A 13,640-nucleotide genomic window follows, 5' to 3' on the forward strand; every position below is an offset into this window, starting at 1 on the left:
CAACTCACCTTTGGCTCTCATTGCATGAAGCAGAGCATCCCATGGCCACATCAGCTGCAGATGACAAAGCCATACCTAGCTACAAGGGTGCCTAAGAACACTGTGGGTCAGAAGACTGGGCTCTGGTGTTAATGGGAAGGGGAACATGGATATTGTACAGGTGGCTCTCAGTTTCCACCACAAGCACATTCTTTTCATGTTCCTTGAGACATTGATCATTATTTTCGTTTCATGCCAGATATTTGGGACAATGCTTATTTCCTCCCACCAGACTCTGATTATTTTGAGGGCAAGGGCTGTAGCTTATAAATAGTTAAAGAGAATTAGTTAAATCTGTGAAGACAGAGAACTGGATGGGCTCAGAGGGTGTGTGCAGTGGAACACTGGGAGATAAGGAAGGCAACGTAGATTAGGACTGGATTATAAAAGTAAGGACCGAAGAAGGATACTATTGTTAGAAGTTATAAGCATTTACCTCAGTTTTCACTAAGGATAATTAAAGAAATCAAACTGACCTCTCAATTTACTTTGAAATTTGTGTCAAGGCAGTGACAACTAGCAATCTTATTTTTTACCCCAAGAGGAATAAATGGCTATGATAGTGAACTGTCCAAAGTGGAAATGGGACATAAGAAAAGCTAACTATGCAAAATCTGGTTATCAGAAAGTCTTCAGAAAGAAATGATCCTTCCACATGGAAAGGAAAGCCTTCAAAGAGATACAATGGAGAACAAACAAGACAACAGACATTTGCACATTTGACATTTTCTACAAAACTTCTCTTCTTTGGGATCTGCTAGAATATGCAAGATTCTGCTGGGATTTTGATTTGCTTCATTAAAATATTTGTTTTTTTTATATCAAAGTTCTCACACTAAAAATTCTCTTAAGAACTTTTTAGAGCTTTATCCACAATGGACAAAGTCATCTATTTTCATAAATCAGTAGTCTTCAGGTATTTAAAATCATGGACCCCATGGGTAAAACATTTTTTCCCCTCATTTAATGATATTTTACTTATTTATAAATTCATGGTGAAATTTATTGGGTGTGTTATTAAATATACTCCAATATAGAAATTGAACAAAGGACAATATAAAATATATACCATTGAAATACCATTATTTTCTTCTTGCCCCCAAATGGATCACTTGCACACCTTTACATACCAGGAAACAAACCTTATTCACCTCCCCTGCCCACCTCTCTTGACCTCTCACCTCCTTTCCTTTCTCCGCAGAGAGCTGGGAGGACTACTGAGGTTAAGCAGTGGTTTTCAAACTTTTTGGATTCAGGATCCCTTTACACTTGAAAACAAATGAGAACCCTAAAAGCGTTTTGTTTATGTGGATGCTACCTATAAATATTTATCATATTAGAAATTAATACATTAAAGCCTTTTGCATGAATTCATTTTGAAATGATGTTAATAAATCATTATGTATTGAAAGAAATCACATCTGTAAGAAAACATCTATATTATCCAAAATTAAAAAAAAAAGTGAGAAGAGTCGTTGCCCAGCATTTTTGTGATTTCTTTATTCTATGTCAAACTGAAGAATAAGGCTCACATATCTGCTTCTGCTTTCAGTCTGCAGGATATTTTGTTTGGGTTGAAGAATATCTAAAAAATCTGGCTTCACATGGATATATCATTGGAAAAGGAGGACTTCTTGGACCCCTTGAAAGAAAACTAGGGACCACCAGGGGTTCTTGGACCGCACTGAAAGTTGTTGAGATGAAGTAATGTGTAACTACAAAGTGTTAAAAACCAGCAAAGGAAACCAAATAGGATCCTTTTCATTGCAAAGGGAAACACAACATTTGGTTAAATAAGCACATAATTATTTGTTTTGAAGACTCAACTCCATCAGTTCATATAGCATGTTTTGTTAGACCAGGATCCAGAAAGCAAGTCTTGCTTACACTGTTCTGAGAAAGAAGAGTTCTGTCCAATACCATCCAGAAAAGCTGTTTAACATCTACTGTATGCTTAATTTCAGAAGAGATGATGTCTTTGCTTAAAAGTTATTTCATATACAAAGGAGCTAATGAATGTGAAAGAGTTTAATCTCTCCCCTCCCTCTTCTCGCAGCCACTCTGGGTAAGGCTCTTCAGAAAGAAAAATAATTTTTTGAGGAAAGGATTTCCTGATTATTAAAAACATATGTAAATACACACACACACATACACACACCCAAAAATGTCTTAAGAAAAATACATTTTGTATTTAACTGACCTGGTGGTCTGTTTAAGGAAAACAGGCAGGTTGGGGCCTGCTTTCACATTTAATTATTCAGTGTCATTTATGCAGTTGAAGGAGGCTCAGTGTGGCATAAAACAGAGCCTGGCAGAGGACACAAATTTTCATGAATCCCTTGGAATAGTCCCAGGGCTCTTGGATACGGTTGGTAACCTGCTAATTCTGTGTCCTGGCCATCACCCTTTTGAAGGGACATGTGCTCTGCTTAGATATGTCAAGTTACATTCTATGCAGTAGGGATGAGACAGTGCAGGAATCATCCTCCGCTTCCCTTTAACTGGTTCCTGCCTTTCTTTATGAAGTCACATCAATGTCACACGTTGTTTATTAGTCTCCTACAGCTGCTACGTCAAACTACAAGGTCGTCATTTAGTGGCCTAAACATTCAAATGTATTATTTTATAATTCCATAAGATCAGCAGTCTGACACTATCGAAGTGTCAGTAGGGCAGTCTTCCTCTATGGAGATTCAACTTCCTTACCTTTTCCAGCTTCTGGAAGCCACTTGCATCCCTTGGCTCATGCTCCCTTCCTTCATCTTCAAAATCAGCAACGTAGCATTGCTGTGAGCTTTCTGCTATCATCATGTCTTTTTTGGGACCTCAACTGGGAAAGGTTTTCTGCTCTTAAAGGCTCATGTGATTAGACTGCGCTCACTCAAATAATCCAGGATAATCCCTCCATCTCAACATCTGAACCCTTAATTACATCTGCAAAGTCCCTTTTCCACGTAAGGTAACATCCTCACAGGTTCCAGGGACCAGGTCTTGGACACCTTTTTTTTTCACTTTTTTTTCAAGTGGGAGAGGTAATTAGGTTTGTTTATTTATTTATTTTTTGACAGAGGTACTGGGGATTGAACCCAGGACCTCATGCATGTTAAGCACACACTCTACCACTGAGCTATACCCTCCCCCGGGCTCGGGCATCTTTGAGGGCTATTATTTTGCTGACCACACTCCGCACTCAAATCAATCTCATTGGTTTTAACTTTGCTAATCTCCATTTTTAAATCATCAAAGTAAAGAAAGCTAAAAGCTAAATTAATGGAAAAACAATATTGATGCCATCAACTGTAGGCTGGAGAACACATATTTAGAAAATCTATTATCCCACATACATGAGGTTAAAACAATAGGGTTGCATAATCAATTGTGTTTATTAGATAGTCAGTTTTACTGTAAGAAAGACAAATATCTGCACTTCACAGTCAGCTCATGTACCATTTGATTCACTGGTTGCTATGGAGATCACCCATTTTAAGTAAATATTAGACAGCATATGGATCTGCATAAGATGATGTGATGTGAATGGGCATGCGTTCTAAGGTCTCTTTCTTATTCCTTAAAAATGTGTCTTTTCCTTTTATTGATTTTTTAGCTGAAGTCTTACCTCATTTTCTTCTGCCTTGTAGAACTTTTCACATGTTAGACTGACGTATACATTTTATTCACATGTTAAAATGGCTCCAAGAAAAGGGAAACTCCATCTCCTGCTTTTGTTCAAATTGTTGAAATCAATAAGAAGACATCATTCTTAGACAGATGTTAGGTAGGTTCCCTTAAGTTAATTAACATTAATTAGAGACTGCATTCAACCTGAAAAATATGTATTATTTCACATTTATTGAGGTTTAATTGACAAATACAGTTGTAATATATTACATGACATGTACAACATGGTGATGATTTGATGTACACATACATTGTGAAATGACTACCACAGTCAAGTTACTTAACACATATACACCTCACATAGTTACCTTTTCTTTTTTAATGAGAATGCTTAAAATCTACTCTCTCAGCAGATTTTAAGTATTCAGTACAATATTTTTAACTATGGGCACCAAGCTGTACATTAGATCCTCAGAACTTACTTATAAATGGACGTTTGTACCCTTTGACTCATTTTCCCTCATTTTCCCTGTCTCCATACTCCTGGTAACTCCCACTCGATCCTCTGTTTCTGTGAGTTTGTCTTACCCTTTTCCCCCTTTGGATTCCACATGTAAGTGATACCATGTAGTCTTTGTCTTTGTCTGGCTAATTTCACACAGCACCATGCCTTCAGGGTTCATCCACTTGTTGCAGATGGCAGGATCTCCTTCTTTTTCAAATGTATTTTAAATATTACATACTTAATTTAATAGCTCTAAGCATTATAGGTAGCTCATAAGTTAAAAAATACAGTATAAATTTGCTGGATGAATCAGAGGTAAACTGTGCATAAATTATAAAGCCATCACTATTTTATAGGTATATTATAGTAATTTGTTGTTCATGCAGAAATCTCATGGTCGTTGTCATATACACTGAGGAGTGTGAGTAAGAGCAGTTTACCTAGATCCTCTGAGTAGTATTTTATTTATTGAATAAAAGTGCCACTCACATGTCCATGAAGGACAAGGATGAAGCAGAACCTCATCTGCTGTACAGGACTTGACTGTTGCCAGACTCTGTTTCTCTATCTGTTTTGACTTGTTTTCTCTGTGTCAGCTTAGATCTCTTGTCCTGTAGACTGGTTTTCTCTTCTAGGATATATGGTCACTGGGCATCCTTAAGTCTTGCCACCTCTGACACACACCTATCCCAAAGGACTGATCCTCTTAGTTGTAATTCAGAAAAATCCCAGGGAAAGAATTTGATTGGCTTAGCTGAAGTCAGGTTCTCTTTTAATTAAGAAACAAACACAGGTTAAAAAATCTGGAGAGAAGCTAATGAGGAAAGAAGCTTCAGGGAGAAGTGATTGAGTTGTTTCGAACCTGTTGCTTTTGGAGGTTATCTGATAATATTTGATAAGAGGGTGGAAGATAGCTAACTAGATAGCTAGTTAATAGATAGCGCTAAGGATTATTGGAAGTGGTGATGACTGGATACCAGAAGGAGGAAGATAGCTCAGAGAGTGCAGGACTATTATGATAATAAGCAAGACTCCTTTCAGAGCCCTAGAAAGCAGATTAATAAAGGAAGCTTTTGGGAAGAATTCTCTTCCCATATAGGTCTGCATAATTGTGAAGATCAGCATATACAGAAAAGTGCATGAAACATAAATGAACAAGTGAAAAACAACTCCCTTAATGTCACCATCATTCAAGTACAAAATTGAACTTTTGATCATTCAGAAGCTCCTTCTATGTCCCTTCTTGATCATACACCCTACAAGAAGTAATCATTGTTTTGACTTTCATTTTAAACACTGCACTGAATCTTTTTTTTTTAAGTTCCCAGTTTATACATGGGAGTCTGGCCGATGATAGCAGAGCAGGAAGATCCCGAGATCGCCTCCTCCCACGAACACACTGGAACTACAACTGCGTGTAGAGTAACTACCCCTAAGAACAACTTGAAGGCTAGCAGAACAAATTTTCTACAGCTGAGGATATAAACAAAAGGCCACATCAGGATGAGTAAGAGGGGCAGAGACGCAGTTTATTCAGACCCACACTCCAGGTGCTGTGACCCTAAACAGGAGAGATATCACAACCACGGAGGTCCCCCTGAAGAGCAAGGGGTCCAAGCCCCATGTTGTGCTCCCCAGCTGGGGGACTTGCACCTGGAAGATGAGCACCCACAATGTCTGGCTTTGAGAACCAGTGGGGCTTATATCCAGGAGAGCTAGAGGGCTGTTGGAAACTGGGTCTTTCCTCTTGAAGGTCTTGCACACAAACTCACTCACTCTGGGTCCCAGTGCAGAGGCAACAGCTTGAAGAGTACCTGGGTCATATGAGGAGAGTCATTGACAAATTATAGGGTGTGTGCCTGATGGGCAGGAATCTGGTGAAAATTTTTCTAAGGATGTAAGCCGTTTTATTCCAACTCTTTTTTCACCTAGCTGGCCCAGCATTGGCAGGTGCCGCTTCTGTCACCCTCCATCAACCTAGCTAACACAGTGTGCCCCACCTCCATGTTCACCTAAAGACCTGCTCTGCCTAACCCACTCATCTCAGTTGCCCCTTTCAAAGCAGCTCCCATCCCACCCCACCTGGCAGGTGGTCCTGGTCAGCACCAGTACCCATCTAAAGCATCTTCCTCCCAGCCTTACCTAGCAGGTGGCTCTGGTTGGGCACTGGTGCCCCCCCCCCCCCCACCCAAAGTAGCTCCTGTTCCTGGGGGCCAATTCAGCAAACCAGTGAACTCAGCAAACATGGCCAGGCCTTGCAGCCAGTAGTGCTGGGAGCCAGTCCCACACCTCAGTGCACCTGCAGTGATCACGCCAGACTTCTCAGCAAGCTGGGCTGGGGGCCAGCTTCACCCATTACCGTGCTCAGAGAAACTAAGGCCCAGCCACAACAGAAGGGCACACACAACCCACACAGGGGATACTCCTGGGACACATGGTTCTGGTGACCAAGGGGAGTAGCATCATTAGACTCCACCTTCTATATAAGGCCACTCTTCAAGACTGGGAGACAAAGCTGATATATCTAATACACAGAAACAAACACAGAATGTTAGGCAAAATAGGGAGACAAAGGAATACCTTCAAAACAAAAAGGACAAAACTGCAGCTAAAGAGCTAAATGAAATGGAGATAAGCAATTTACCAGGTAGAGTTCAAGGTAATGATTGTAAAGATGCTCACTGAACTCGAGAGTAAAATGGATGAACTCAGTGAGAACTTAAAGATAGAAAACAAAACAAACAAAAAAACTAATCAGAAATAGAGAATACAATAACTGACATGAGAAACACACTAGAGGGAATCAACAGCAGATTAGAGGATGCGTAAGTTTGCTTTCTATGGCTGTGAGTCTGTTTCTTTAACATCCGTCTATGATAAAAACTGTCAACAGGCAAAGTATAGAGGGAACATGCCTCAATGTAATAAAGGCCGTATATGACAGACCCACAGCTAATATCACACTTAATGGTGAAAAGCTGAAAGCTTTTCCTTTAAGATCAGGAACAAGACAAGGATGACCACTATTACCACTTTTAATCAACTTAATATTAAAAGTTCTAGCCACAGTAATTAGACATGGAAAGGAGATAAAAGGCATTCGAGTTGGAAAGCAGGAAGCAAAACTATTGCTATTTGCAGATGACATGATACTATATATGGAAAACCCTAAAGACTCCACCAAAAACTATTAGAACTAATAAATAAATAAATACACGAAGTTGCAGGAAAAAAAATCAACTTACAGAAATTGGTTGCATTTCTTTAAGTTGTCTCAGGCTGATTGTGTGTTGCTGATGAACACTTGAGGCTTTCGGTTCCACAGAGTATTTTTAAAGAAAATTTATATCAAATCAACACCCTTGGTCCTGAGGATCAGAAAACAGGTCCATTTATGGGTAAAGAGTGATCCAGAGGAAGTTCTCCGCCCTTTATGTTCCTTTCTGTACCTTTCCTTTTTGCTCAGTCCTCTCTTTTTGGCAGAAAGGACTCTTAGGCTGGACATTGCAGATTTCTGGGATCCCTTGATGTAGAGAGTGTGCGCGAAGTGAGGACGTCTCTGCCTAGCCCTTTGAAGCCCTCTTGTTCTTGATCTGGTCTCGTGGGTAAGGGAAGAAGCTTTATGATCTTTACACACTTTCAAATGTCATGTGTGGAGTAGAGCTCCAGACTGTAATTGCAAAAGTTCTCTGACCTTTCATCTCTGACATTTTTGGTTCTTTTTGTTGTATGGTAACAAAACTCTTTCAAACATATTTGTACTAGATATTTCAAACACAATTATACTATCGTGTCTAAAATGTACCTTTAGATACACTACCTTCACCTAGGGCACTCCAGGGCACACACGTGCAATAACCGGAAGTTAGAATGTCACTAGCACTGCGTACTCACTTGGACGTCTGGGGCCACTTACAATACAGCTATGAAAAAAAGGACTTTTTTTTTACTACCAAGGACGATAATAAAACAAACAGTGTGGTGTATGTGAAGCATGAATGTTTTCTAAGATCAGTTTTTAAATGACAGCAGTACGTCAAGCATGAGATATGATTTAATCCAACTTGTTCACTTTTTTTCCTTTCCAAAGGAATTCTTTAATTTTCAAAACTGCTTTGAGTTGATCCTTCTTGCCTGTCTGAGTTGAGGCTGCCATCTTTTGAGAGCATAAATATTGCACTTGGTCATCAGAGCAGGGCACTTGCCCCAAAGCTTTGTCTGTATTTCAGTAATAATCTCATCTTTCATTCCCAGCCCCATGTTGCTTCCAGCCCCTGAGTACTCTGCACTTGTGGTATTTCTTGGGTGCTGCTGGTGAGACTGGGCTCCACTTCTGCAGTGTCTCTTCTCTTACCCCCTTGTTATAGCACATATAATCTTGAGATAAGGAAGGGGACTCAGGCAGATTGTTATTTGCCCAAAGTCATCTACTGGATGTTCTGTGCTTTTTAGAGAGAGCATTTTTATTTTATTTTATTTTTATTCTTTCATTGTTACCATATATTATATGTCAGGTGATATATTAGGCATTGGAAATATAAAGATGAAGAAGTTTTGTTCCAGCCCAACGTGTTCCTGTTCCCATGGAGGACACAAAGGACTGTAATTATTCAGGATGATACACGGTATGAGAGAAGCAAAGGAGGACATGGTTCTGCACCAGAGCAAGGGCTGGGGCAAGGATGGCCCCGAGGAGGAACCATTTCAAGATGGGCTTTGAAGGCTGAGGCATAAGACAAAAGAGGGACAAGTCATTCCAGAGAGATGAAATGTCATATGAAGTAGCATGTCCAGAAAACAGTAAGGACTTCAGTAGCATGGGGAAAAGACAGTAGGAGACAGACTTAAAGACAGCAGGTAGACTCAAACTAATTTGTTTGAATGTAAGAGCTGACAAGAAGACATTGCCAAAGATGACCCTGAAGTTTGGGCTTCTGGGTTAGTTAATCAATATAGGGGATATTTAGTTCTGAACATAATGAGCTCTTGAAGTGAGTAAGTGAAACTTACCTGAAAGTCCTGGCAAGGCTACTAAAATTCTAGTCTGAGATTTCGGATAGAGCTGCTAACACAGATTTGGACTGCTTCTTATGGTCATGGGCCCTTATCAGTTACTTGTCATCTTGGAGAGAGAGCATCTAAGTTTGAGCTGTGGGTCAAAGAGTATGACAGAATGCATTTATTCTTATTAAATTTTTTAAAGAGTAGATTTTTTTTTTTTTTTGCTTTTGGAATTATATTGAAGAGAAATCTGAGAGACAGAGAAAATTATAGAATATATATTCTCCCTTCTAATTATAATTTAAATTAAGGAAAGGAATTTACATTACAGCTCTCTGGAAGGCAGGGAATTTGAATAATCAAAACAATTCATGGAAGATATGGCATAAACTGCTTTATTCCTTTACCACGCCTATATTTTTATAAAACTTCAGTGGAATTTTAAAAATTGGGCAATTTGGAGGTCATGGTAACTGATGATTTCCCTGAGTGTTGGAAGATAAAAAGAATCACTTGCAGCCTGATGGAAGACACAGAGAGAGAGAGATCCTTATTAACTACAGGGGCCTTGGTGTTACCCATACCGTTTACTAGAACTTTAATTATTTGATTGATATCCTTTAAATGGAATTTTCATATTAGTTGAAGATTCTAGTGTCAAATTTAAAAGCCATTGTATGTTTCAGGGAGTTATAATGGAGGCTTCCATGGTCCTGATAATGCTCTGTACTTAGTCACAACTGTATTCACTTTGCAAAATTCATCAAGCTATACACATAAGATCTGTGAGTATTGTGGGTTATATTTTATACATCAATAAAATGTTTACCAGAAAAAGCAATGGTACATGTTTCAGACGTACGTAATACAGTTATTCCCTATGCTTTTTAAAAAAGTACATGTTCGGCAATGGAATAATTTTGATTAGAAACATACATACTGTTACTTGTTTCTGCCTATCGGACTTGCCTATGTTTTCAGGTAGTCACATAAAAATTGCATTACACCGAGAAAACTGGTTTCAAAAGTACAGAATGTGCTCTATGTGTGTCAGGTGATTTAAGGTTTTCCAAACAGTGTTCAGAGATTCCGTTTATGTTACCTAAACTGCAAACTAAAACTCAGAAAAATGCTTCCCTGAGGTGAAGTGAACTTGCCCGGGACAGAAGACTTTTTCAAGGATGCCAGTTTGCCCACTGTATGGCCAAGTATTTATTCAGCTGAGGCTTGGATGAAAGCCACCACATCAATGACACAGTCTCCACACATGTGAGGAAAATACATGTGCGACAGAGCAAATTAGGTGTCATGCTCTGGGAAGGGCAGAATGGGATTGATTTGCCACTTTGAGCAATGCTCTTTTACTGTCAGCCGTGGCTTTGAGCAAAGCATTAGAGATTCTTGTCACAGATGTTTCTTTCATAAACTGTTGTGGGAGAATGACATTCTGCAAAAATGGTTTACTGCTCTTCTTTCTTCTCTTGGGGAAACAAAGTACACTCACGGTCCTAGCCAAACGGACTCAAGGAGCGCCCTTCATTTCTCCCACAATAGCATTAAGGATTGTGACATTTACCAAGTTGATTTTAGGACTTTGTTGGCAAATGTGGTGTGTTGAGTATTTATTCAACGGATGTGCCACTGAGGCGGTTTGTAAGACTCATTTTGGGGGAGGGTAGCAACCAGTGCATTGGGGGCTTAGAACTGAAATTAAAAAAAAAATGTTTCTACCATTTTTATTCAATGGTGCACAACTGAAGAAAGTAATTAATCTGTTTCATATGTTGTTCTCCATGCAAACTACTAAGTTAGGAGAAGTTAAGAATTCTTTCTAGCTCACCATTGTTGTTTCTAAGAAGATGACATTTATGAAGAACAATAATATTTGTGTGGAAAAAACATGCTTGATAAAAATATTTGATGGTAATTTTAAAATTAAGGGGCAAGAGTATCTTCTCTATAGAGGATTTTAATTCATCACTTCCTTTTGGTCTAATTTTTCCCGAGAATTTGGTGAGTGAATGTAAGCATTCTGTACATAAGTATTTTCCTGCAGAACAAAAATACAGTTACTATAGCAACTGCAACATCACATGGGATCTAAGAGATAGAAAGGATGTTGTATTTCACAAAAAGTGTGTTATCCATGTGTCATATTAATTTTTCTATTTTATACTCTGTACAAGTCAGAATATTTTCCTCTGATGCTATGTGGATATCCACATATTAAATTATTCATTAGAAGTTTTTTTTAAACATTACAGATTGCCTCAAGAAGTTTTGCTCTTTTTAAAATATAGGTGACCACAAATTGGGGTTTATAAAATGTCACTTGTCAATTTAAATATTGAAGGTTAAAATAGGACAGTTGCCTATTTTAAATTTATGTGAAAAAATAATGCACTATATTATTTTGAGGTGTTAGGAAAACAAATTATATCAGGGCAGGTCATACTTGCTGGTTGAAACACTGTCCTCTTCCCCCAGTTTGCAAATATGAAGTCTTAAATGTTTATTTTGAAAGGCTCCCATCCTCTTTGCTGACAGGGAACTTAAATTTTTTTTTTTATTAATTGAGTGTAAATGAATGAGAAACAGATGGCAAAAATCATTTTGTTACAGGTGAGTTTGAAGTTATATTTTCCTTTTTTTTTTTTAACACCTAGCAATTTATTCATTCTGAGAGGTGGACTGAATCCTCTATGAAGCAGAAACAGGTCTTAGAACTTTTCTGTATAACTCCCTCCTAATTCTGTGTTTCAAAGGATCAGCACTTTAGAGTCTGTTTCTACAGCAGAAAGGTTAAGTGTATTTGCCCCCAAATCATCTTTACAACTGTTACTTTTGTGAATCAGGCTGTGTTCTCTGGAAGTTTTGCTAGAAAACGGGTTCACTGAACTTGGGTGGAAGTAGCCTCAAATTCTTTTTTTTCCCCCCATATCCTTCCTTTGTGAATTTCAGATTCACATGGTTTATGACCTGCTTTAAAACCTGAAGGTCACTGAGCAATTCATGTAGACCTTCAAATTTGGCTGGCCTTGAAGATACGTTTGTTTCTCTGTCTTGGCTGGAAATTAAGGCAATGACCCCTAGGTAATGGTGTTGCATATTCTGTCCCATATCCTTGTCATTTAGTCCTCCTCCAGATTCAAATGGATGAGATGCAGAAATTGGTTGATAAAAAGGACATGTATGCTCTCTTTACTAATATATATCTTTTTTATGAAAATGAAAATCATTAATTAAATAACTGCTCAGTAAAGAGTGATTGGTCATAACAAAACACCAGATAATGAAGAAATAAGAAATCCGACACCATCAATTTTCTTCTTATGATTCCCATCGAGGAGAGCAAACTTACTCAAAGCCAGTGCCAGCTCGTGTCATTACCTCTCAACCGTTCACACAGCTTCTCGCTCTGTGGCCAATGGACTCGTTGATTTTCGATGGTCTCGTGAGCAACATGCCCCATCTCTGTTCTGCCCTCTTCTTGCCATGGTGTATTTCTCAGTGCTGGTCCTTCCTGGGCTGAGGCTGCGATGGCTAAATAGAAACTACCAAAGAAGAGAAGTACATTGATGCCAGTTGTACCTCTGTGGTCAAGACTTTCTCCTCCGTTAGAAAAGATCCCTGCTTCTCCCTACCCCTTCCGGCTTAACAGTTCAGGTCGGTTACTGTCCACTAAGGGCTGGACCTAACCTGCCTGCCCTAAGCCGCCTCCTATCAGTCACCCCTGCTTCTGTACTATTTCTCATTCTCCTCTCTCTTCATCTCCTTCCCCTAAACTCAGTCCCTGGCTTCTCAATGGGACCAGCTTTTGAACAAGTTCTGTATTTTCAGAAGAGTTTGCAAACTGTTTAAAGAAGTGACTTGCCAACACAGACTTTCCTTTTTTAAAATGAATCCAGAGTTTTTCCATTAACCTGACCCCCCTTTCATCACTGCTCTACAATCCTGAAGTCAATTCCCACTGAAACATTTTTCTTAGAATCAGGAAATTAGAAAATTCTAGAGCAACAACAAGGCAATTTTTGCTTTGAGATTCTTGCAAGCTTTCTGCGAGTTATTTTAAACATTTTCTCTCTTTAAATTTCAACTCTGTTTTGATCTATTGAGACTATAGCTGGTCTTAGCCTGCAAATGGTAAACTGCAACATGTATTGGGAATTAAAAGACTTCTTCCTAATGAAGTTTTTTAAGTGTGTATATATAAAATATGACAATGAATATATGCTTGGTGTTATGGTCAGACATCACACAAATATTAAAGCAAAAATGAGTCACTTTTCACCTTCTTTCTTAATCCACTCTCCTCTGCACAGAAAAGCAATGTTAGCAGGTTGGTAAATGTCCCACAGGCCTTTTGTATGCATATGTATACAAACATATAACTCTATAAGATACGCACATTTTTCTATGTCTTGAAGATCTTTCCATGTCACCCTATATAGAATTATCTTATTATTTTTAAACAGGC

This window comes from Vicugna pacos, chromosome 1 (assembly GCF_048564905.1).
Source record: "Vicugna pacos chromosome 1, VicPac4, whole genome shotgun sequence".
Classification (NCBI taxonomy): Eukaryota; Metazoa; Chordata; class Mammalia; order Artiodactyla; family Camelidae; genus Vicugna; species Vicugna pacos.